Source organism: Carcharhinus amblyrhynchos, chromosome 28 (assembly GCF_965287045.1).
Source record: "Carcharhinus amblyrhynchos chromosome 28, sCarAmb.v2.hapA, whole genome shotgun sequence".
NCBI classification, from domain to species: domain Eukaryota; kingdom Metazoa; phylum Chordata; class Chondrichthyes; order Carcharhiniformes; family Carcharhinidae; genus Carcharhinus; species Carcharhinus amblyrhynchos.
This window is the reverse complement of record NC_137351.1, coordinates 10,752,531-10,778,168: the sequence shown is the minus strand read 5'-3', so window position 1 is coordinate 10,778,168 and position 25,638 is coordinate 10,752,531. Positions and strand designations below refer to the sequence as shown.

Below are 25,638 nucleotides of genomic sequence, written 5' to 3'. Positions count from 1 at the left end.
ACTAAGGGTTAAGGACAAGTTAAAGAGGTGTGAATTGTCTCAAGTCTCAGTTAAAAGATTTTGTAAGCCCAGGCAAGTCAAGATAGTGTGACATGAACCCAAGATCCTGGTTGAGGCCATCCTCATGTATGGAACTTGGCTATCAGTTTTTGCTCAGTGATTTTGCATTGTCGTATTTGTGAAGGCCACCTTGGAGAAAGCTTATCTGAAGATCAGAGACTGAATACCCTTGACTGCTGAAGTGTTCTCCAGCAGGAAGAGAATACTTCTAACTGGCGATTGACAACTTCTCCGGAGCCTCTGGACATCAATATGTCACCAATGAAGCCAAACATCTCGCCAAGGCCAGATATTCAAACAAACCGTTGTCCGCAGCAAACTACCCAGCCTTTAGGAGAACATGACCATGACACCACACAACCCTGCTACAGTAACCTCTGCAAGATGTGCCAGATCATCAACACGTGAGAATACCATCCACCAGGTACATGGTGCATACACTTGCAACTTGGCCAACGTTGTCTACCTGATATGGTGCAGGAAAGGATGTCTCGAGGCATGGTACATTGGCAAGGCCATGCAGACGCTATGACAACGGATGAATGAACACCACTCAACAATCACCAGGCAGGAGTGTTCCCTTCCTATCGGGGAACACTTCAGCAGTCAGGGGCATTCAGCCTCTGATCTTCGAGTAAGCGTTCTCCAAGGTGGTTTTCACGATACACGACAGTGCAAAATCATTAATCAAACTAATAGCCAAGTTCCACACTGGGATCTTGGGTTCATGTCACACTATCTGTAACCCCTATGTCTTGCCTGGGCTCGAAAAATCTCACTAACTGTCCTGGCTGGAGACAATTCACATGTCTTTAACCTGTGCTTAGCCCTCTCTCCACTCGCATTGTCTGTACCTGTAAAGACATGATTACCCGTAAAGACTTGCATTCCAACCATTATCTTGTAAATTGAGTCTGTGTATATGTCCTGTTTGTGAACACAACTTTTCACTCACCTGAAGAAGGAGTGTTATTCTGAAACTTGTGCTACCAAATAAACCGGTTGGACTTTAACTTGATGTTATGTGATTCCTACCATGCCAGAATGTCTGTCTTCTGGTCCAGAGTGTGTCTCAATGTGTAGTTGATGAAATAATGTTATCACGTGCCCAAATATTGATTAGTTTTGATTTTTGAGACTCCCTTCCCTCATCGTTCATCTTGTGAAACAGAGGAATTAAAAATAAAATCTTGAAATTAAGAAACCATGTTTTGTATATGATTTTGTATAGTGAAAACTTAACAGCATTCTGTAAAATTGTTTTGTTTTCTGCAGGCATTTTTCTAGCTCCAAGTGCTTTTCCTAATCTAGATTCAAATTTTGAAATGTCTCACTAGATCATTTTCTTTTCATTAATTCTCGTCACGTGTGCATTACTGATAGAAGCTGGCATTTGTTGCTATCCCTGGGATGATGAAGGCTATTTGACCTATGAAGAAGCTCCAGTTGTTTTCCATACTCCTCCCTCAATTGCATAATTTAATTATTAAATTATTCCAGTGTTTCTTTGGCTGCATTACTTTATCCAGGAGTATTTTTGTGAAGAGTAGTTTCCTAATTTCAGCTTTTACTGGTTTCAACCACTGTCTCCTTGTCCACCAACTCTGAATTTGCTTCAAGGTACTATTAATTTAATCTTTCCCTGTGCTAATTGAAGTCTACCTCTCCTGCCTCATTTCGAAGCTGGAAAATCCAAGTTTCTCCACTCTTTCTTCAGGATTCAAACCCATCTTGCTTGTGGCTCTTCATTGCACTGCCTCTATCCTCTGAATGTCAACCTGTATTCTGTAGTCCACCCAGAACTTCATTTAGCTTGTCAGGGTCGGTTAGCTCAATTGGCTGGACGACTGGTTTGTGATGCGGTGCAGTGCCATCAGAGTGGGTTCGATTCCCGTACTGGTTGAGGTTATTCATGAAGGTCTGCCTTCTCAACCTGCCCCTAGCCTGAGGTGTGATCCCCAGGTTGAGTCACCACCAGTCAGCCTAGAGTCAGCTGGGACTGTGGAAAATTTACTTCTGCAGCTTGATCAGTATTTCCTCTTTCTTCTTTATTTTGGTCATGCAGTTCCAACAATGTAATTGGTTTTGTTGAGCCTTTTCTGCATTGGTTGGCCGTGCAAGTGCATCAGGACTCCATGATTCATTGAGTGTGTTTCTTGCTTTTGTTTCCCACTGGGAATGTTATGCACGACTTGAGTGTTGATGAGCTGATGTAATTACTCAAAGCCGAAATGTTTGAATTTTTTTGCCAGACCGCACTGTACTGATGACAACTAAGCACAGTAATTGAAGATAAATAAAATAGATGTAAAATTAATATAAAAATGTAGTACAAAGATGGAGTGTAGGGTAAGCAGCTCATTCAAGACTTGGGTTTTAAACTGTTTCTATGTAAATTTAATAATTGCACAATTTTAATGCTACATTGCTAAATTGTCAACCACCCTATATGATTTGCAGAAAAGATTGTTCTTAGCTGGTAGCATTTGTAGGACTTCAGTGAAAATGGGGAGGAAAACCACACTATGGGAGGGGGGTTAGAGTAGAGTAAGACAAGGATAAACAGAAAAGGCTGTGTATGGCGCAGAATGTTGCCAGAGCAAAGCAAAGTGAGGAGAGAGAACCTAGGTTAAACACTAAGGAAAACAAAGACAATAATAGCTGTCTGATAACGTTCTTCCTGTTTATTTTTAATAAAAGGCTTAAAAACATGTATTTTAGGGCATTTGTTTTCATCTGCCCTTACTTTTTTTAAAAAGTAAGTCTGCATTTGTCACATAGCTGTGTTAGCTGTAACACAATATGTGCAAAAATGAAGTTATCTACAGTGGGAATTGCTATAGTTTGCCATGTTTCCACTAGGTAATGGTGAGAGGGGTGTGGAACTAATGAAAGTTTCTCCTTCTGTGCTGTCCAGTAATCCTGTGAATGACAATATAGAGAAAATAAATGAACAGAAGGTTGCGTTGTTCTCGCAATTAAGGTTTTTAGCACTTACTGTCAGGATCACAAATGAAGAATGACCTCTTGGCTGAAGCAGTGATGCCTCGTGGAATTATATAAAAATGATGCTATTAGGAAAATAGAAAAGAAAATTGGCCAAGATGGACCTTCATGAGTATTTTACATGTAGCACAAAATTGGTGTGAAGCAGTAAATTCTAGCTGTACTTTATGAAGGATTGCAAAACTGTTGGACTTAAAATGCACATGTCTTGAGTTAGGCAACTGTCCGTGAATCAAGCATTCAATTACTAATCAGAATTTGAAGCTTTTGATCAACTATCTTTTGTACTACTACTTCAGCTATTTTAACATGCTGTCTTTGCTATTTTGTTTCCTCACCTTTTCTGTTGGTCCAATTGAGGTGCTGAGAAATTAGCTCTTATGGAAGTATTTTCATATTTGAATTGTGGACAATGCTTCATCAGGTGCACAACTATTGGGTTGCATCTAATTCCTAACATGTGTTTTTCATGAGTTAATTTCACCCTCTATAAAATAAGTGATTTTAATCTTGTGTTATAGAAAATTGCCCTTTTAATGCGGTCACAGTACAAGTAGGCTGCTAGTATGGGGAGATGGAGGCATAGTGGTAATATCATTAGACTATTAATCCAGAGGCCCAGGCTAATGTTGTAGGGATGTGCATTGAAAACCACCATGGCGACTGATAGAATTTAAATTCAATTAATTAATAGAGTCTGGAATTGAAATCTGGTTTATTGTAAAAACCGAATGCACTTTTGGGGAACGAAATCTGCTATCGTTACTTGTTCGAGCCCACACGTGACTTCAGACCCACAGCGATGTGGTTGACTCTTAACAGCTCTCTGAAATAGCATTGCAAAACAGTCAGTTCGAGGGCCTTGTTTGCAACACCCACATCCCATGAAAGAATTTAAAAAAAGTTATCAACTTTCCTCAATTCTCATTGCTAATTTTCTTCCCTTTTGTCCTGAAGATATTGGCTCTTCGCTAGAGTATACATTCTCGACTTCTGCTTCCCCTCCAATACCTTGTGCAAGTTGGTATTGTTGATGTGAACGTAGGTGAGTGTGTCAGAAGCTATTCAGTAACAAGAACATATTGGAACCTCAACATAGTCTGTTACCCTCTGAAGCCATGCAGTTGTTGGATAATGATCAGGAGTGGGAACTGTGTGCATTTTTTTCCTTTGTTAGCCTGAGGGTACCGCCACCATTGCCTCTCCATTGTCCTATTTGGAATCTGCACGGGTTGCGCATTAAATATTTAAATAATGCTTTGTTTAGCATTAGTCAAAACGTATTCACCTGTGTCCAGTGTATGTCTTTTCAATGCAAATGTTTCTTAGCTGTAACAGCCTTTGAAAATATATTTTTAAAAAGTCTCAATTGCAGTGTTCTGTGAGGTCAGCTTAAAAAGCATTGCATACACGCACACATGTACATAGTTGTTTCTGTTAGGTGGTGGATTACCTATGATTCCTACTGGGAGTAACTGATTACACGTTCACACCTTCAGGAGTAGTGTGGTGAAGGGATGAAATTTCTTTGGCTAATATTTATGTAGAATGGGAAATTGTTTTTCTTGATGAAACATAATCGTCTAAGTTCCAAAGTTGCTTTTTGAGGGTTTTAACCTGATTTTTGAAAGAACAAATCAGCTGTGTAAACCTTTTGTCACCAAAATTCTTAACTTTGAACACCTTTAAGGTCAATTATTATGAGACTGCTAAATTTATTATTCAATAAGGTGTGCTATTCTATAGCTAGATGTGTAACTGTACACAGTGCAATCTGTTTTCATGTTGTTTGTTGACTACTGTCTTGGAATTGAACCAAAATGCATAACACTGCAGTTTGACAGCATTGGTGAATCTCATCAGGGATTAACCTTGTGAATATAAATGAGGCCCAAGAGATTAATCCAACATCATTAATATAGTGTTTGCTTCCAGTGATGAATTCTTTATTATTGCATTTTGAAAATGGAGTTGTTTCCTTTTATTTAACACGTTACCCATTTATTTGAGCACATCCTGTTTAAAAATAAATGTTTATAATTTTTGTTGAATATTTTGTTGAAAACTATTTCCGTTCCTTGAAACTGAAATGCAGCATCCAGTTTTGAATGTTGAATTTTTTTTACTGTTTATCTGAAAGATTGCAATGGACATTGCCTTATTAACTGGATGTGCTGTATTCTCCTTAGCATCATTTATCTGTGTTATTTTACTGTGATTTCCAAATGAAAGGACAAACCTTTACGCTGTTTGCTTAGTGTAGCTCAGTGCAATTGTGCTAATTTTAAATCCGTTCAAGCATGTCTTCTAGGGGCTTGACCAAAGTACAGCGGACAGGCAGTTGTGGGGGATGGTAGCAAGTAATCTTTGAAATGTGTCTCCTATAGTTTAACCCCTTATGACTATCCTGGTTTTCCTTTTAATTTTCTAATTTTATGTCTCTCTATGATATAGACCAGTGATGAACAACCCAAGTTAGTGAGTGAACTGCATGTGTGGCCCTCAGTCATCTCAGTGGGCTGCAAGATTGAAATCAGGCTTGTTTACTAACCATGACGTCATGAATAAGATTGAATACCGTAAGACATAGGAGCAGAAGTAGGCAATTCGGCCCATTGAGTCTGCTCTGCCCTTCGATGAGAACATGACTGATCTGATATATTCCTCAATTTCACTTTCCTGCCATGTCCCTATAGCCCTTAATCCCCTTACTGATTAAAAAAAACTATCTCAGTCTTGAACATAATGCCCCAGCCTTTACAGCCCTGTGCAATAAAGAATTTCACAGGTGCAGTACCCTCAGAGAAGGATACATTTAGTATATGCTGGATATTTGATAATGAGGTGGAGAAAATGCTGAATCCTTCATATATTGATAGAACTGTTGAATGGCAAAAACTAAAGAAAAAGTTTGGAATTGACATGGAGTGTATGGCTCTCTCAGTCATTGTTGTGCACACTGCACTTTGCATGCCCTCGCTTTGTGCATCACTTTAGTCATACCAGTTTGGGGGAAAAAAAGTACCCAGACAGAAATTTGCAGAATCTGGCAACCTTCTGCACGGTCAACAGTCAATAATAACATGTCACACTCAGTACCCTGATGGGCTGCATGAGGCTGAGGAAGACATGTTGCTCCCCACTGATGTAGACTCTGATTCTGTCATTGCCAGTTGTATTCCGGTGTCTGATCCAAATTACTGGTGGCATTTGATTCCCCTGTCCAGACCACCTCTGCTCAGTTAGATCATGTTGTTAGGTGATGTACAGTGAAGTACATTTTCTAACACTAATACCAGGGTAGCTGGGGGCAGTGGAAGTATTGATTGTTTTCTCTCATTCCTCCATGATCTCCATCACCAATTCTTCATTATTTATTTCAGCTGTTTTTTGCCAGTTTTAGAAAAAAACTTTTTCTTGTATTAAAAATAGTGCTGTGCCAGTCCTGATTTTGACCTGATAGTGCCATTGTAAAATTATATTGATCCAAAGGAGTTCTACTGTATCTTACTAATGATGATGACAACCTTTCTCATTGATGTTTGGTAATTGACTCAGTGACTATGAAAAGCTGGTGATGTTTGTAAGTCAGACTGCTGGGTGCTGCATGACATTACTGTTTTTATTCTCGAAGATAGATGTTGCAGTGTGCGACTACTGTTGAACTAACCTTAATGCATTACTGTGCTGGATCCTGGCGATCTTGCATGGAATGCACTGACTCAGAGTGTTTGAGGAAGGTTCAACTAAGACATTCAAGAGGACATTAGATTATTTGAATAGAAACAATGTACAAAGGTACTTGGTAAAGGCAGGAAAATGACATTTTCCTAATGCTCATTTGGAGAGCCAGTGCCGGCACAGTGGGCTGAATGGCCTCATTCTGCACCATAATTCTGTGATTATACTCAGTCAGAGTCTCTTGGAAGACGTAGATGATGAGTTCAATGACAGGAATGCCAATCAAGTGAATTGCTTTTCCCTGGGTGGTGTCGAATAACTGCCCCCTACTGCTAACAACTCGTACTGGGAATTGAACCTGCACTCCTCGGTTCTGTATGGTTGAGCTGCAAGTTGCATGCATATTTCAAAGATGACTTGGTACCATCCCCCACAACTTTGGTCTGATGCCTTAGAAGATACATGTTTGAACACATTTAAAATTGACACAATTACCTTAAGCTACACTAAGCAAACTGCATAAAGGTTTATTCTTTTGTCTGGAAACCGCAGTAAAATAAAACAGGTAAATGATGCTCAGGAGAGTACAGCACATCCAGTTAATAACTGAGCCACCTGAGGGTTTCCTGTCACCTTTATTGTTGTAAATCCACTGTCAGCTTTTCTTGGTACCCTTGTCCATTACTTATGGGTGCAATGGAGGTTAGCAGGTGCTGGGTGAGGTTAGATCGCAGTTGCATACTGATGGAGCTGGGTAGGAAGCACTGGAATGATCAGATCTGTTGAGGATAAAAATGCGTAAGGAATGCCAAATGATATTGGGCTGTGGCAGATGGTTCAAAGGATAGCTATTGAAAGTTGAAAATGCAACAGGGGAACAGCCAAGAATGATTTGAAATGCATCCAATGCATGGCAACCAGTACGTTAGAAAATCTATCTTGAGCACTGTAGCTTGTAGTGTCATTTCATTTGTCTTTTTGAGAAAAGAGGAAATATTTGTCCTCTGTTCGTGGAGCATGTTGAAGTGTTCAGATATATTTTTGCCTTTCCACTAGAAGTGGTTACTTCACTTCCTTCTTTTTCCTCTTGGATTCAGGGCTCAAACTCAATTATTTATATCTGAGAGGCACAGTATTGCTGTTGAGTGTTAGATCCAAGGTAGTATGGTTGCTGCCCCAAATGCCTTAATGCCTGACTTGTGTTTTCTAGAGGCCGATGACTTGACCAACACTTTAGTTTCTTGCAGTTAGAGCTAGTATTGGCCGACCAGTATGCTTTTGCAGAAACACTGCACAGTTCTAAATGTTTATATGTACGCACCTGTATCTATGGACTACTACAACGGATTTTTTAGCAAATGGTCATTGGCTTAGTCTATTCACTGTTGATTGGCACTATAATGGTTTAAGTCAGAATAGAATTGTTTTCACAGTACAAATGCCCACATTTATACTGAAATAAATTGTTCGGCATACAGCATACTTTTTGCTTTGTTCCGATTTATTGTGAATCTACCTGTTGCAGTAAATGAAAGAATAGCCAGGAAGTTGATGAAGAGGGGGTTTGATACATGCACAGTGGTTGTAAAATGTGGTCTCTGTCTTGGCATTGAAATTTACCAAGACAGATGGGATGAAGTGTTCTTATCGGCTGTAAAATGAATGTAGGCAGCTTTGTTTTAGATCAGTTGGTTGGCCTTTAGGACAAAGCTAATGTCAAAATTGGCACAAAAAGATTCCTAACTAATTCCATTGTCTTGGCAGCTTCTCTGATCAATCCCCAGTGAAAAACTACAATATTAATGCACATCTATTCTCGTACTCTAAATTATGTATGAAAAATCCTTTATAAAAATGATCCCGCCTTTCATATGTAACATAAAAATTGCAGATGGTCTCTTTCTAGCTAGTTGAAATTAGCATAATTGTATCTGAGTTTCTGGTGAATGTGATCTTAAATTCTGAAGAATTGCCTCATTTTCAGGAGGCAAGGTGACAAACATGCAGTATAAAATGAGAATGTGCAGTCTTTTAACACAAAAGAAGTCTTGTTCTCAACATCCGAAGTGGCCTGTGAAAAGCCTGTAGAGTTCAATGAACAAATATTTCCTTTCGAATACATTTACAAAATCATAAAAATGGTTACTGGCCTTAGTCTCGTAGAGCAAACTGAGCTTGGAATCTAAAATGGAAGCTGCTCGAAGGGTGGAGGATCAGGGTAAGCTATTAGAAAATAATGAGTTTTTTCAAATTAAGTCAATGTTGCTTTTTATGTTAAGATATCCTGACAAGGTTTACTTTTCAAGTGAAGTGACATTCAAACTTTCACATATTTTGCATTTTTTCCTTTCCATTGCTTTGTAAACATAGTGGGGGTGGGAAGAATCAATGTTATTATGGTTTATCCAATTCATAGTTATCAGTTTATCACTATCATGACATTTTCAGTTGCTTATTCTACTCCTGGTAGTCTAGATGTGAAATAGTGCAGAATTTCTGCTGGACATTGGGATTATGAGCAGTGTGCAATCTTTTGGAGAATAGCGCATTACTTTGAGACAATAATTATTGTGAGAGAGCTGTGATCGAGTAGTAATCTAATTTTTAAAGTCACATTTAAAGCTGCAGTCTTGGTGTTCATTCAAGTTTTTTTGGTCCAAGTTTTTAAAATCATATCCTGAGAGCTTGGCTGTCTGTACCTTATTGATGTGCCTATGTAAGTATGATAGGGTGTGTCTGATCAATTCAATAATCAGATCATAGTCAAATTTGTTGTGGCATGTTGTACATATTCATCGGAGGTGACTGCGTACCTGACCTATTCAATTGTTTAGCATTCTACCTCTGCAGTATTGGATCCGATCGATCTCTGACATGTCAGAAATTATTTAACAGAGTGAAGGTTGAAAACAGAAACTTGGATCTCTCCATGCAACAGTTTGGCAGAAGTACCAAAAGACCTGTGACATTTGTTTTCAAGATACTTAAATGTTTTTCTGTCAGAAATACGATAAACTAATGTTGCTTCTGTAGTTTTAACTTAATTTACGAGAGTCATGGATAAAGAGTAGAATTGATGGCATATGTACACTAGATCATGCTACTTAATGTGCCTGCAGTTAAATCTAATCAAAAATGATGCTAGAATCATTTATTTGTTCTCTGCTATGTGTGGGGGTCATAAATATATTTTTAGTTGCGTGGCATAACAGGATGCAGCTGTAGCCTTCCTCAGGACAGATGGCTTTTAAGTTTGACCATTGTGGTATTGGAAATGCAAAAGGAGAAACTATGCTGGAGCATCATTAATAAAAACCGTAGATGTTGCTGCAAGTGTGCATCAGCAAACCTGGATGAACAAATGGTTAATTCTGCATTTGAATTTCATACATGCAGCAGTTTGAGAATTTTTGATAAATACTTCCATGAGTGGAGGCAGCAGCATATTAAGTTTGTCACCAGTATTGAGTGGATATTTGCATTGACATGGATTGAATTAAAATTGCAGCGACAAATTTGATTCTATAGTGCTGCTTCAATCAGAATGTTATATGATTCTGTGTGCCTATGTAACTGTGGTGGGTGCAGGAGACTCTTAGAAATGCTACTGCCCTCCTTCATTGTGTGGAAAATAGAGAGATGCTGCTGGATGTCTTTTTACAGTGTTGAGAGAGTGATTCTGGAGTGTGGTAAACTAACCCCCCTCTGTGGTAATGTCTTGATCAGCCATTCTGCACAAGAGATCTGCATATTAAATCCTGACAAAAAGCACTGATAAGTTTGGACTTGAATCAGGAAGAGAATGGTACTTAGCTCAAGTATGCGTTTTGATATAGGCTTCAACTGTATGGTGATTGTTCCCTAAGGCAGTGCTATGATCAGGTCATGGAGTCTCAGGAACACGTAACTATAGTAACTTCATGTTTTAGCCACTCATTCAAAAGTCAATACTGTGATAAGACTTGTAATAATGTGCTAACAATATTTATGCCTGATGGGATAGAAGATGAATAGAACTGGAACTTCAACTACAACTGTAGTTTAGTAAATTTTCTGATAGCATATGAGAAGCGGTAATATTTGACAAATGTAAAAGCATATTGCACCAGCTGTTTCTTTGTTTTTGTGTAGTCACCATTAAGGAGTATGCATTATCAAATTAAGTTTTTTTTAAAGAAATGCTACTTCAAATTTTAAGTGCAAATTTACCTGCGTTATATCCAGCTGAGTTAGTCACTAAGATGTCGCTGGGGTTTAATTACATTGTTGGATCTATATTTGCATTTGGATTAATGAGGCTGTCTTGTCCGAGTCAGCCATCTTTATAAAGTCAATATAACAGGAATGGTGAGAGGTTTTTTTGGAGGAAATTTTAGCTGCATGGTGCTCAGTTTCTGCTATCTGAGTGAGTTAAAACTATCTCCACTGTGCTTGCAGTCATTGTGTATAATGGTATGTTTCACGGGAGAATAGATGGAAGCTTGGGTGCAACTATGACTTGAGGACTTTATTTGTAACCAAAATTGGAGATAAAAGTAAACTTTATAATTTTTCTCTGGCATTTGTTTTGATACTGAACTCTCCCTCCCAAAAGAAATTCCCTAGTCTTAGGATGAATCAGCTCTAAATTATAAAAGTATTTGTGTAGGCACTGTGCAGGTCTTTATGGCAATCCCGTTCTGTTGAGTAAGTTGGTATCCAAAGGTCTGCTTTTTTCTCTATCCAATGCAGCCTCGGGCCCAAGGTGACTTTTTGTGGGTTATAATCTCTTATTCGTGATCTGTTACACAACAGAAGGCTTGTTATATTAAATGGCTATTAATAAAGGGGAAGATTAAGATAATCCCTTTTCAATAACTTGCACAATCTGCAACCTTATGAATTTAGGATCCTCCCAATATGTCGTTTTTGTACATTTTTCTTTAGTACCTTGCTGTGCTGTTTTAGAGATTAATTGAATATGTTCAGTTCCACCAACTGAACAGTAATTTCACTTTGCAGACAGTCACTTTATAAGGAATTGAAGCATGTCACTTCATTCTGTGCAAACAATGTCACTAAATTAGTTGCTTTTTAAATAAAAACAATTACACTCATGAAGTAGCTGCCAATTAATTCAGATTTTTCTTTTTCACTTGCACATATATGTAGGCTAAATTCATTCCAACTTACTTGAGACCTATGCCAGTGCTATTGTGAATAACCTAAGTGGTTTATAACAGGTTCTCATAGGGTGGCTGTTCCCCTTTGATTTCTACTTTGAAAACAGAACCTAACTGTGCACCTCTACAGCAGTCTAGTCCAATTGAGTTTGGATACTGGGGTTAAACTCCTGACCAACATTTAGTGTTAGATTCATTAGAACTGGTTTTAATAGTAGAATGAATACCACAGTTATTCTTGCTGGAAATAATCAAATCACTGTTTATCATTGCTTAAAAGACTGGGTGATTTTCTGTGAACATTTGTTTAGCCTTTACTATTTTTTCCAATTGAAACATATGAACAAAAAGTTGTGAAAATCTCCATGCCTTCAAAAACAATGACAAAAAGTTTTATTTTAAGTTCCCTGTAGCCAGTATGGATCTCTAGACAAGAGAGAAGGTGGGCAATGAATTGTCAGGCTTATCTGTTGTAATCAGGAGAATGGTGAATACTGCAGCATCATGACCTGCTTTTTCTCCTCCTGTTTGGATTTAACAAGCCTCTGTTTTATAGCACTGGGCTTCCCAGTTGATATTTATATCTGAAGCTAAGAAATAGAAAACCAAGAATCCCCAAGTCTTGGTGCGAAACATGAACATTGCATTGGTTATATATGGTGTAATGCGTGTCTTACAATATATTATAAAGCATCAGTGCTTTTGATAAGTTGACAAGTAAACTGTGAGTAAAGCTTGGGTGTTAACATTGAGATGTATTGCAATTTTGGCACATACTTTAGAATGTGGTCTCTTAAATATATATTGCATTGGATTATTTAGCCCTCTATTGTTTGGAGGATGGGGCAATGCGTACTCATGTGTGACTATGTGATATAGGGGAAAATGGGGGATAGTAGTATTGTTGTTGGGCTAGTAATCCAGAGATCTGGGTTACATGTGGGTTTGAATCTCACCTTGGCAGATGGTGTAATTTGAATTCAGTAAAATTCTGGAATTAAAAAAGTCTAATCATGACTATGGAACTATTGATGATTATTGTAAAAAAAAAACCCACCTGGTTCACAAATATCCTTTGAGGAAGGAAATCTGCTGTCTTTACCCAGCCTTCCTATGTGTAACTCCATACCAGACCAATGTGACTGATTCTTAACTTCCTCTAAAATGGCTCTAGCAAGCCACTCAGTCCAAGGGTGATTAGGGATGGCACTAAATGCTGATCCAGCCAGTGATACCCACATCCTATGAACGAATAAAAAAAAAAGTAACCCAATGACTTAGATTAATAATCCAGATGTGAGTTGACAATAGTGAACCCAATGGGCTCATATTTTTTACTAATGTCCTTTAGGGAAGTAAATGTGTTGAGCTCTTACTCCAGTCTGTACAAGAGTTTGGTCCTATGCTAATGTGGTTGACTCTTAATTGCACTCTGCACTCTGAATTAGCACTGCAAACACACAGTCATATCAAATGGCTTGGCACAACAAGGGAGATGAACAATAATTGCAGGCTTTGCCATTAATAGCCGCATCCTAAGAGTATGTTGCTCCCTGAATTTATTTAACCCAATTTTTAAAATTTGTTCTTTCGTGGGATGTGGGTGCCACTGACAAGGCCGGAATTTATTGCCTGCTCCTAAATGCTGTTGAGGTAGTGGTGGAGAGCCGCCAACTTGAATAGCTGCAGTCCATGTGATGTAGGTGCACCCACGGTGCTATTAGTGTTAAAACAAGATTTTAACTTAATAACATTGGAGGAACAGCGATGAAGTTCCACATCAGGATGGCGCATGGCTTGGAGGTGAATTTCAAGTGGTGGTGTTTACATACATCTGCTGTTCTTATCCTTTGTAGCAACTGTTTGGGTTTAATTACAAATTTAAGGAAGTTGTCTGCAGCTGCCTTGGCTTCCAGTTGTTGTAGAATCACTTTATTGTGGGGCACACATGAACATACAAGTTTGGAACAGAAGTCGGCCATTCAGCCCCTCAAGCCTGCTCCACCATTCAGTAAGATCATGGCTGATCTGCTTGTAGCCTCCACGTTACTTCTCTCCACACCTACTCCTAATACTCTTTGATCCATTGTGAGCCAAGAATCTGGCAACTTTGGTCTTGAAAATATTCAGTGACCCTGCTTTACCACTCTTTGTGGAAGAGAGTTCCACAGACTTATGATCCCTTGAAAGAAAAAAAAATTCTCCTCATTTATGTCTTAAATAATGTTGCAAAAACCCAGCCTGCAGGTGCAGCAGGTGGTCAGGAAGGCTAATGGGATGCTGGCCTTCATAGCAAGGGGGATTGAATATAAAAGTAGGGAGGTCTTGCTGCGGCTGTATAGGGCATTGGTGAGGCCGCAGCTGGAGTACTGTGTGCAGTTTTGGGCGCCGTACTTACGCAAGGATATTTTGGCCTTGGAGGGAGTGCAGAGGAGGTTTACTAGGCTGATGCCGGAGTTGAAGGGGTTGAGCTATGAGGAGAGGCTGAATAAACTAGGCTTGTACTCGTTAGAGTTTAGAAGAATGAGGGGAGATCTCATTGAGACATATAAGATGATGAATGGGATGGATAGGATAGAGGTGGAGAGACTCTTCCTGCTCAAAAAAGACAGTAGGACTAGGGGGCACAGCCTCAAGATAAAGGGGGGGCGGTTTAGAACGGAGTTGAGGAAGAACTTCTTCACTCAAAGGGTGGTGAATCTCTGGAATTCTCTGCCCATTGAAGTGGTGGAGGCTACCTCGCTAAATATTTTTAAGATGCGGGTTGATGGGTTTTTGATAAGAGAGGGGATTAAGGGTTATGGAGAGAGGGCGGGAATGTGGAACTGAGCCACGACAGATCAGCCATGATCTTATTGAATGGTGGGGCAGGCTTGAAGGGCTAGATGGCCTACTCCTGCTCCTATTTCCTATTTCTTATGTAAATGGGGCAGCCTTTATTTTTAAGTAGTTTTCCCTACACACAAGGTGGATGTTGAAGGGACACCCCAGAACTAGGGAACACAGCTCAATATCTTTTAAAAATGGGATAATTGTTCATGCTATATTCCAAGTTCCACCCCCTTGGTTAGGGTGTTTATAAGGCTGTTATAACAGAGTTTTTGTTTGTGCACAAGGCTTAGAAAATTCCACTTGCCATTCTGCTTGGGGCTTTACAATGAAGAACAACCAGTTGGCAGCTAAAAAGAAACATTCGTACTTTTCATGCCTTTATTTGCAGTTGTGCTATTGCAGTTTGCCTTTATCCTATTTGCTAGCTCGTAAGTCTCAGATAAGTTTTATTTTGGTAACTGGTATCTCATAAATTATCAAAGCTTGACTCTGGTGTTCTTATGAAGATCTCTTCAAGCTTAGTTATCATGAATAAGTCATAAAATACACTAGTTACATTCTTGAATTTCTTTTGGGATCAAGTAGTGATTCAACCATAACAATTTCAGCTGAACAGTTTGAATATGTGAGGTAGAATTAGATGTCTTTGGTATGACTGTGCAGCCTAATCTTGTGATTACCAATAATGTCGGTAACGGTAGCATTTGGAAAAGAGTAAGGATAGTTCTTTGGTTGATACAGTGAAGACAAGAAAAATGAGCTATTAGTGGCTGCAGTCTAATAGGAGTGAAACCATGGCAGTTAAGTTGGATATTGAAAGTGTAGGTGATGAAGGGGATTTATATTATTATTCGTATCACTTGCTGTAAAAGTTGAGGGGGACGAGGTGGGGCTGATGCATTGCAGTTACAAAAAATTTCATTCACAACTGTTTGACATCATTTTGACATTGGGATTGGAGAGATTTGATGCTTAACAATATATCCAAAGGCCTTAGAGGAATAGGATGTTCCAAGATCTGATGATTTGGCCAAGGATGGACTTTTTCTGGAGCAAAGGTTTGACAGTGATGTTGAAGTGAAGCTTGAAAAAGAGAATGCGGTTAGCAATGTTTTTGTTTGGTTTGAGATTGCAGAGCCTTTAGCTTTGATCTTTGGGCCCAAGCTGTCCACAGGTATTGTGCCAGAGAACTGGAGAGTGGCAAATTTTGTTCCTCTCTTCAAGAAAGGAAATAGGAATGACCCTGGTAATTATAGGCCAGTTAGTCTTTCTTCGGTGGTCGGTAAGTTAATGGAAAGGGGCCTGAAATAGGATTTACGACCATTTGGAAAGATGCAGTTTAATCCAGGATAGCACAGTTTCGTGAGAGGTAAGTTCTGCCTCACAAATTTGATTGAATTCTTTGAGGAGGTAACTAAGTGTGTAGACGAAGGTAGAGCAGTTGATGTCGTATACATGGATTTTAGTAAGGCATTTGATAAAGTTCCCCATGGTACGCTTATGAAAAAGATAAGGTGGTGTGGGATAGAAGGAAATTTGGCCGATTGGATAAGTAACTGGCTGTCTCATAGAAGACAGAGGGTGGTGGTGGAAGGAAAATTTTCAGACTGGAGGCCAGTTACCAGCGGTGTACCACAGGGGTCAGTGCTGGGTCCTCTGCTATTTTCCAAGTCATTAATAAAAATCACAAATAGCAGAGGACCCAGCACTGACCCCTGTGGTACACCGCTGGTAACTGGCCTCAGACCGCTCTTCCAAGTCATTAATAAAAATCACAGAGCAGTCTGAAGGGTGGGTTAGTAAATTTGCTGATGACATCAAGACTTGGTGGACTGGTGAGTGAGGTGGAGGGCTCGTGCAGGATGCAAAGCTGGGCAGAAAAGTGGCAGATGGAGTTTAACCCTGATAAGTGCAAGGTGATTCATTTTTGTAGGATAAACTTGAATGCGGATTATAGGATCAAAGGCAGGGTTCTGAGGAGTGTGGAGGAACAGAGAGATCTTGGGGTTCATATCCACAGACCTCTGAAGGTTGCCATTCAAGTGGATAGAACTGTGAAGAAGAGTTATAGTGTGTTAGCATTTATTAACAGGGGGTTTGAGTTTAAGAGCAGTGGGGTTATGCTGCAACTGTACTGGATGTTGGTGAGACCACATTTGGAATACTGTGCGCAGTTCTGGTCACCTCACTAAAAGAAGGATGTGGAAGCATTGGAGAGAGTGCAGAGGAGATTTACCAGGATGCTGCCTGGTTTGGAGGGTAGGTCTTATGAGGAAAGGTTGAGGGAGTTGGGGCTTTTCTCTCCAGAGCAGAGGAGGATGAGAGGCGACCTAATAGAGGTTTATAAGATGAGAGGGGTTGATGGAGTGGATGTGCAGAGACTATTTCCTCGGGTGGATGTAGCTGTTACTAGGGGGCATAACTATAAGGTTCATGGTGGAAGATATTAGGAGGGATGTCTTCACTCAGACTCGTTGGGGTTTGGATTACACTGCCTGCTGTGATAGTGGAGTTGACACTTTAGGAACTTCCAAGCAGTTATTGGGTAGGCACATGGAGCATACTAGAATTATAGCGAGTGGGATAGCTTGATCTTGGGTTTGGACATAACTCAGCACAACAGTGGGCCAAGGGCCTGTACTGTTCTATGTTCTGTGAGGGTTGTTGCATTTATCTCTTCCTATGCTCCAGTATCAGTAGTGTCTTTAACAGAGTGGTAAAGCAAAATCTTACACCCAGCCACATAGCAATACTACTCCAGATAGACAGAAGTAGCTTTTAAGGCACAAAGAGAGACAACGAATCAGTGGAAGATTTGGGGAGGGGATTCCAGAGCTTCTCAGCTGTAGACACAGATCTCATGGTAAAAAAATTACCTTTTTCCATCATGTGCAGTTTTAAGTGCTTAATGTACTGGCATAGGTCTATTATTCAGAACACTGTGGATAAGTAGAAGACGACAAATTGTGATCTGTGTCATACAGTGAAGTAGTTTTGTCTCTTGCTGCATGTCATCTGTTGGGTCTCAACCCTCAACCACTGGACATGCACAGGAATTAGGAACAGGAGTGGGCCATTTGGTCTATCCAGCCTGCTCCATCATTCAAACAGGTCATGGTCAATTGTTGACCTCTTGCATCATTTTCCCACTGTCCCCCTTTCCTTGATATTGTTGTTATCCCAAAATCTTATTGATTTCTATCTTGAGACTGCTCAAGGACTGAGCTTCAAAAGCCCTCTGGAGTAGAGAATTCCAAAGGTTCATCATGCTCTGAAGAAATTCCTGCTCTTCTCAGTTTATTCTGAGACTTGTGTCCCCTAGTTCTAGACTTAACAGCCAGGGGAAACGTCCTATTATAAGGATTCTGCAAGATTCAATGAGATCCCCTGTTGTTCTTTGAAACTATAGAGGCCCTCAGAATCTGTCATAAGACAATTCTGCCATCCAGAGTATAGAAGATAGAACATTACAGCGCAGAACAAGCCCTTTGGCCCACGATGTTGCGCCGACCAGTTAAAAAACAATGACCCCCTAACCTAAACCAAACCCTTACCATCCATAAACCTATCCACGGATCTCTTAAACGCCCCCAAACTAGGCGCATTTACAACTGCAGCAGGCAGGGCATTCCAATCCCTCACCACCCTCTGGGTAAAGAACCTACCCCTGACATCCGTCCTATAACTACCACCCCTTAATTTAAAGCTATGCCCCCTTGTGCTAGCTTTCTCCATCCGAGGAAAAAGGCTATCACTGTCCACCCTATCTAAACCTTGAATCATCTTATATGTTTCAATAAGGTCCCCTCTTAGCCGCCTTCTTTCTAACGAAAACAACCTCAAATCCCTCAGTCTCTCCTCATAGGACCTCCCCTCCATACCAGGCAACATCCTGGTAAACCTCCTCTGCACCCTCTCCAAAGCCTCCACATCCTTCCTATAATGTGGGGACCAGAACTGCACACAATACTCCAAGTGCGGCCGCTCCAGAGTTTTGTACAGTAGCAACATGACGCTGCGGCTCCTAAATTCAATCCCCCTACCAATAAACGCCAAGACACCGTATGCCTTCCTAACAACCCTACCTACTTGATTCCCAACTTTCAGGGATCTATGTACACATACACCTAGATCCCTCTGTTCATCAACACTATTCAGAGTCCTACCGTTAGCCCTATACTCTACACATCCGTTATTCCTACCAAAGTGAATTACCTCACACTTTTCCGCATTAAACTGCATCCTCCACCTCTCGGCCCAGCTCTGCAACTTATCCAAGTCTCCCTGTAGACTAAGACACCCTTCCTCACTATCTACCACACCTCCGACTTTGGTGTCATCAGCAAATTTACTAATCCACCCAACTATACCCTCATCCAGATCATTTATAAAAATTACAAACAGCAGTGGCCCCAAAACAGATCCCTGAGGCACAGCACTCGTAACTGAACTCCATGTCGAATACTTACCATCAACCACCACCCTCTGCCTCCTATCCGCCAGCCAATTCCTAATCCAATTTCCTAGATCACCCTCAATCCCATACATCTGCAATTTCTGCAGAAGCCTTCCATGGTGAATCTTATCAAACGCCTTACTAAAGTCCATATACACCACGTCAACTGCCTTACCCCCATCCACCTCTTTGGTCACTTTCTCAAAAAACTCAATAAGGTTAGTAAGGCACGACCTACCCTTCACAAAACCATGCTGACTATTTCTAATCAATTCATTACTCTCCAAATAACCATAAATCCTATCCCTAATAATTTTTTCTAAAACCTTGCCCACAACAGAAGTAAGACTCACCGGTCTATAATTCCCGGGGAAGTCTCTGTTCCCCTTCTTAAACAATGGGACAACATTCGCTAACCTCCAATCTTCTGGCACTATACCGGTGACCAACGCCGACCTGAAGATCAGAGCCAGAGGCTCTGCAATTGCCTCCCAGAGATAGCCTGGTGATTCTCTGTTGTATTCCTTCTATGGCAAATACAATATCCTTTAGACCAAAATTGTTCCCAATATTCCAGATACAGTCTCACAAAAGCTCTATACAGTTGCAGAAATATATTTTTACTCCTGTATTCAAATCTCCTTGCAATGAAGGCCAACACAGTATTTGCCTTCCTAATTGCTTGCTGCACCTGTGCTAGCTTTTAGTGACTCATGAACAAGGATGTTCGAGTCACTTTGGACATCAGCACTTCCCAAACTCTCACCACTTAGGAAATACTCTGCCTTTCTGTTTTTTCTACCAAAATGGATAACTTCACACTTGTATTCCATCTGTCATGTTCTTCCTTGCTCATTTAGTCTGTCCAAATCTCCTTGAATCCTCCTCACAACTCTCATCCCCATCTAGCTTTGTTATTAGCAAATTTGTAAATATTGCATTTAGTCCCCGCATCTAAATTGTTTATATAATTTGTGAACAGTTGTGGCCCAAGTGCTTATCCTTGTGGTATCCCACAAGTAACAGGGGAGATTCATCAAATATACACACGTCGTTTGTGTTGGGCATTCACGTTCGTCAAGTTGAAAAACCAGATTTTCTGTACACCTGAGTTCCCAGATATACTTGTTACTAATTTAACTCTGATAATGATTGTTTGAAAAAAATAGTAACCCAGAACTATCCAAGATCTGCCAAAAGAAATCTCGCAATTCTCCTACTGTTTTAAGCAATATTCGGCATTGTGAAAAGAGTGAATTTTCTGGAAAGTTTAGTTTAAAAGCAAATGTTTGCTTGTAATGCAATAGTCAGTAAAAATGAAATCAGGCTGACTGAAATTACCTCTTGCAGTGAATTTCAGTTGACATCCAGTCACAACAGGGATGTTGCCATAATGCTTTTGACAGACAAATTACAGTTTCATCCATTGGTAAATATGTTCTGTTCCTCTGTATAAGCTGAGGATTTTGCTGCCCATCATTCAAATGGGATTGGTTATATTAAAATAGCTTCTCTGAATTTAAATGTCCTATTACAGTGTTGAATGACGCTGACAGCCTTCTCTAGAGAGCCTTCCTTGTTAGCTGTAACTAATGTGTAGATTGTAGCATTTGCCCCACTTTCAGTAATTTTACAATGTTAATTTATGGAAAATTATTTGATTCGACAATGGGAAACTCCAATTTTTGTAGTCCCTCCTTCACTGAGTGGATTTCAAATAGCTTTTCAGTAGCATGCAGAGCAGTAGTACAATGTTGTTCCCACAGGGGTGTGACCTTCTGACTCCAAGGCGAGAGTGCTACCCACTGAGCCCTGGCTGACACTTTTTTTCTGCTTGGAAACAGAAGTGTTCTCGTGAACCTTTAATGTTTGAAGGGATAGTAAAAGGAATGAACATTTTAAAAAGATGCACATTTTTCCATTTCAGCTCAATTTTTCCCCTCATGATTGAAAGCTTGAATGCTAAGAGCCAGCCATTTATTTCTGAACTATTACCTCAAAAGCTGTATCAGATTCTCCAAACGGCAGGACATTTTTCAGAGTGCCTGTCTGGCGTTTCAAATGACCGTTGGGTTCATCTAAATTAGTATGCTGCTTGTAAACGCACGATTATCTTAACATTGACAAACTCACAATCCTGGGGAGACTCTCAACTTGAATCTTTTATACCTTTTAAAGCCACTGTTGCTGTAAACTAAAGAGTTGCCGTGTTTTGCAGAAGAATAAAGCACAATGTGATACAGAAACAAGATATCTCCAATAGGAAATGCAGGAGGGATTTGTGTCGGGTATCAGTGGCTCTTGTACGTCCCTTGTATAGTTTGAAAATAGTTGCGTATTTTGGTGAGCTGAAATTGATATCATTGTTGTTTGAAATTTTCATATGGTGTATTTGTACTATAGAAAAAACACCTAGTTATGGAATTTATCCTTCCGAGCACCAGTTGTTTCCAGAGGAAATTTGAAGTGTGAAATAATGATGAAGGGATCAATTTAAGCTGCTGATTTAAATGCAGCCTTTTGAGCAGTATGAGTATGCCCTGGCTCTCTGTTCAAATGCTTTGTATTATCCACCTGTTTTCCTCCTGCTCCATGATTTGTACTTCAATTTTCCTCTTTACTTTTAAGGTCAGGTGTTAGGCTGAACTGGAATGAAGGGACCCATTGGATATTAGTGGAACTGGACAGAACCAGTTACCTGCCTTTCACTCCTTTAATCCAGTATATTCATGGATCTGCATTTTGAGGAGGTTTAGCAATGTCATTTGTCATCTGTGCCTGGAGTGATTGTACTGTTAAGTGCAGATGGGAGCGGGATATTCCCACATTTCCAGTTAGTTCAATTTCTTCAGGTGTCTATTAGTCAGGAATCTTTCTTCTCCATATGTTTGCACTGGGGGAGTTGAAATGTTTGTGTTTGACTTCAATTTGTGGTTAATATGCAATGTAACTTTCTTTGTGAGGAGATTTTCTGAAATGTAAGTTGGAATAATTGCACTTGTGAAAAATAGAGATTTCCCATATCTGGCTTTACAAGACTGAAGACTACAGAATGTTTGTCAGATCATGGATAATCTAACTAAATTTCTAGAAAGTGGTACAGTGTGAAAGCTAGACCTGATGGTGGTTATTTCCTACTACCAAAAGTTTACTTCATATATACTCATACAAAAACTTCATTATGCTTGAGAATACCGTGACTTCAGTGGGATAATGTAAATTATGTATATCTTCCTTCACTGATCAAAGGAAATGCTGTTCAGATTGAAGGTTTTCAGAATTGCTTATTACAGTAATCATTTGTTTCTGAGCTCTTGATCAAAATGGCCATTTGTTTAAAATATTCCTGTTCTTCCCCCCCGCCTTACCTCACCTGAACTTGTGCTGACAGCTCATCTGCTAAATGCAATTCTCTGTGACAATACACTCGACAGATTGGAAAGGTCCTACATTCGATCTCCATTTCATTGCGAAGTTGGCTGATCTCGATCAGGACGATAGGAGTGCTACTATTAGCTTCTATACCACTGGGAAATCAGAGAACATTCCCACTCCTGCAAAGTGATATATGTGAATGATGGACGAGGATAACATGTATTTAACTATGAAGGTACCACTGGTCAGATAACGTGACAGTTAAACAGCCTCGTGCATGAAAAGTATTTTGAAAAGCTGCAAGACTGAAGGAACTGTACCCCATTATGAATCATTTTCAGATTCGGAGGTAAAATTAGGAGGAAAAACTACTTGTCATGCGTGTGATGTAATTGTGTGAATTAATTAATGGCTTCTGATTGCCTAACAAATGAAGCTATTTATCAAATATGGAAGTGGCACTGGATTTGTAATCCAGTTTCTACAGTATTTTTTGTAACCCTAGGAAATGTATTGCAGCTGCTTTGATTTAATTTCCTCTGGCATTTCTCAGGATTTATTATAAATTTAATAAGCTGGTGTAGCAGTGGCAGAAAGTGGCATCTCTTGCTAAGCAGGTGTCTGAAAGAGCATTTCGTAATTGTTTAACGTTATATGGCCTGAGGTTCCAGAATATGCTTTAACAAGCACCTGCTTAACTAATAACTAATAAACAGAAAATGCTGGAAATACATAGCAAGTCAGGAACATCTGTGGAGTGAGGACTATTTTGTTACCCTTGATCCATACTGGAAAATGTTAGATTTTAAATGCAGGTGCAAAGAAGGCATTGGAAAGATGAAGGGAAGGCCGGAGGGATTAAAAAACAAAATGGATGATGGGGTAAGGCAGAACTGAATGGTAATGGACAAATGAACAAAAATGTGTCTAGCAAACAGCGACACAACAAAAATATAGAGCAATGGTTATGAACTGAAATTGTTTAATCCAGAAGACTGCCAAGTACCCAATCAAAAGGCAAGTTGCTGTTCCGTGATCTTCTGTGGATCGGAGAATTAAAATGGAAAATGACTGGCTATTCAGGGTCATGTTTTCCACCTGTTCCAAATGCAAGCAATTCCACATTGTGAGGAAGTTACCGTGCTGCTCATGTGCCTTTATGATGTCATGGGTCCAGTACTGACCTTTTTTTTGAAAAACAGAACAGTGCAGTAGGGCTCAGTCAGGAATGTGCTTCCTATCCAAGAATTCTTGGAAGGCATAGTGACAGAGGGGGTGAATTTTTTGTACACATTTCTGCCTGAAAGACATTTTCTGTTGCCTTTACCTTTAGCCCTTGCACTGATCCTTTTAGAATCTGGGTGGTCTGCTTGTGAGGTTTCAACATTTCTCTGTTGTCCATGCCCATTGAGGAAGCCTGGTTGGTGACCAGGACTTTTTTTAATCGCAAAGTCAGTGGACTTTGATGGGAGATCCTTGCAATGTAAGTGAGCCACACTAAATAGGTTTTAAGTATGGCTTTAAAAAAAAATTAGCCAGTCTTGGAGTAAATGCTGCTTGAAGAATATTGTTTCTAGTATGTCAGTGAACATGTGGTTGGTGATATATTTTCTCCTTCTTCTCTCGCTGGAGCCCAAGTTTGACTGTGATTGTAACAGAATTTAGTTTAATTATACTTTTTGGGATTTGCTGTATTTTTTTTAAATGACTGACGAGCTCAAGGGTACTTTAAAACATTTTTAAACTGGGACAGCACGGTAGCACAGTGGTTAGCACTGTTGCTTCACAGCGCCATATACCCAGATTTGATTCCTGACTTGGGTCACTGTCTGTGTGGAGTTTGTGCGTTCTCCCCATGTCTGCGTAGGCTTCCTCCCATGTTCTGAAAGATGTGCTGGTTAGGTGCATTGACCCGAGCTGTGGAAACTAGGGGAAATTCACAGTAACTTCATTACGGTGCTAATGTAAGCCTTGTGACTAATAAATAAACTTTAAAAAATTTTAAGTTGCTGTAACAAAGCAAAGTGACCCCTGCTGGGAGGTGCACATATTGTTGTCAAATTTGTTGCCATTATTGTTGATGCTTTTGGAGTTAGGAGAAGGAAGAAAATTAAAGTTGGTGAATATTTGCTGATCTTGTCTCCCTTTAATAAAAATTGAACTTGATCAAATGGCAGGAGGGTGAGAGAACGTGTAAATGTATGAGAGAATATGTATGTTCACACCTGAATCTTTCTCTGCTTGAAACTATTTTGTAGCTATGACGGGCAGAATTATGACAGTTCTGCTCATTAAGAAATATGCCTGCTATCCCAATCATGGAGCCTATTAACGAACACAAGTTTTTGAATGTATTTCCTTCTAATCTTTCTTTTTAGCTATTTGTGTGCAGTTACAGATTAAATCATCAAATTGTTTGTTCTTTTCTCCTCCGATTTTCTTACCTCCTCTTCTGAACATTAACTGCAAATCATGAAGTTCCACAGGTGTCCACAGCCACACTGTCTCCACAGTGGAGTTTGTGGAGTTTGCACATTTTCCCCATGTCTGCGTGGGTTTCCTCCAGGGTATCCAGTTTCCTCCCACAGTCCAAAGATGTGTGGGTTAGGGGGATTGGCCATGATAAATTGCCCCTTAGCGTCGGGTGGATTAACAGGAAAAATGCACGAGGTTACAGACATAGGGCCTGGGTGAGATTATTGTTGATGCAAGCTCAATGAGCCAAATGGCTGCCTCCTGCACTGTAGGGTTTCTATGAAGCAGGCATTCTTCACTTGTGAACTGAGACAGTTAACTTTGATATGAATCAACAGTCTGGTAACTAAGACAAATTTAGTTCTCAATATTCAACAGCTTGCACTTTCAACCAGCAGTCATTGATTGCGCTTGCCTCATCTGGTTCCTCTGCCACCCCAGACCACGATCCACAATACAGACCATCTATTGAACCTGCATTTTCTGGCCTCAATATTTATTTTCCACACAGACAAACTGTAGTAGTTCTGTGTACAGCTACAGCACTGAAAACACTCTGCATTACTATCTATTTATTTACTCCCAGCAATT

At 39.9% G+C, this 25,638-nt stretch overlaps 1 protein-coding gene across 4 annotated transcripts in view; it reads left to right on the top strand.

The window, feature by feature from the left end:
* The window catches only part of pias1b (protein inhibitor of activated STAT, 1b), a 143,805-nt gene that overhangs the window by 52,949 nt on the left and 65,218 nt on the right, over window positions 1–25,638 (top strand). The window contains exon 2 of one of the 4 annotated variants that reach the window (XM_080213966.1): window positions 4,024–4,111. The exons of the other annotated variants lie outside the window; for them this stretch is intronic. The gene's annotated coding sequence lies outside the window, so the exon portion shown is untranslated. The remainder of the gene's footprint in view (window positions 1–4,023; window positions 4,112–25,638) is intronic. 4 annotated transcript variants of the gene reach the window in all.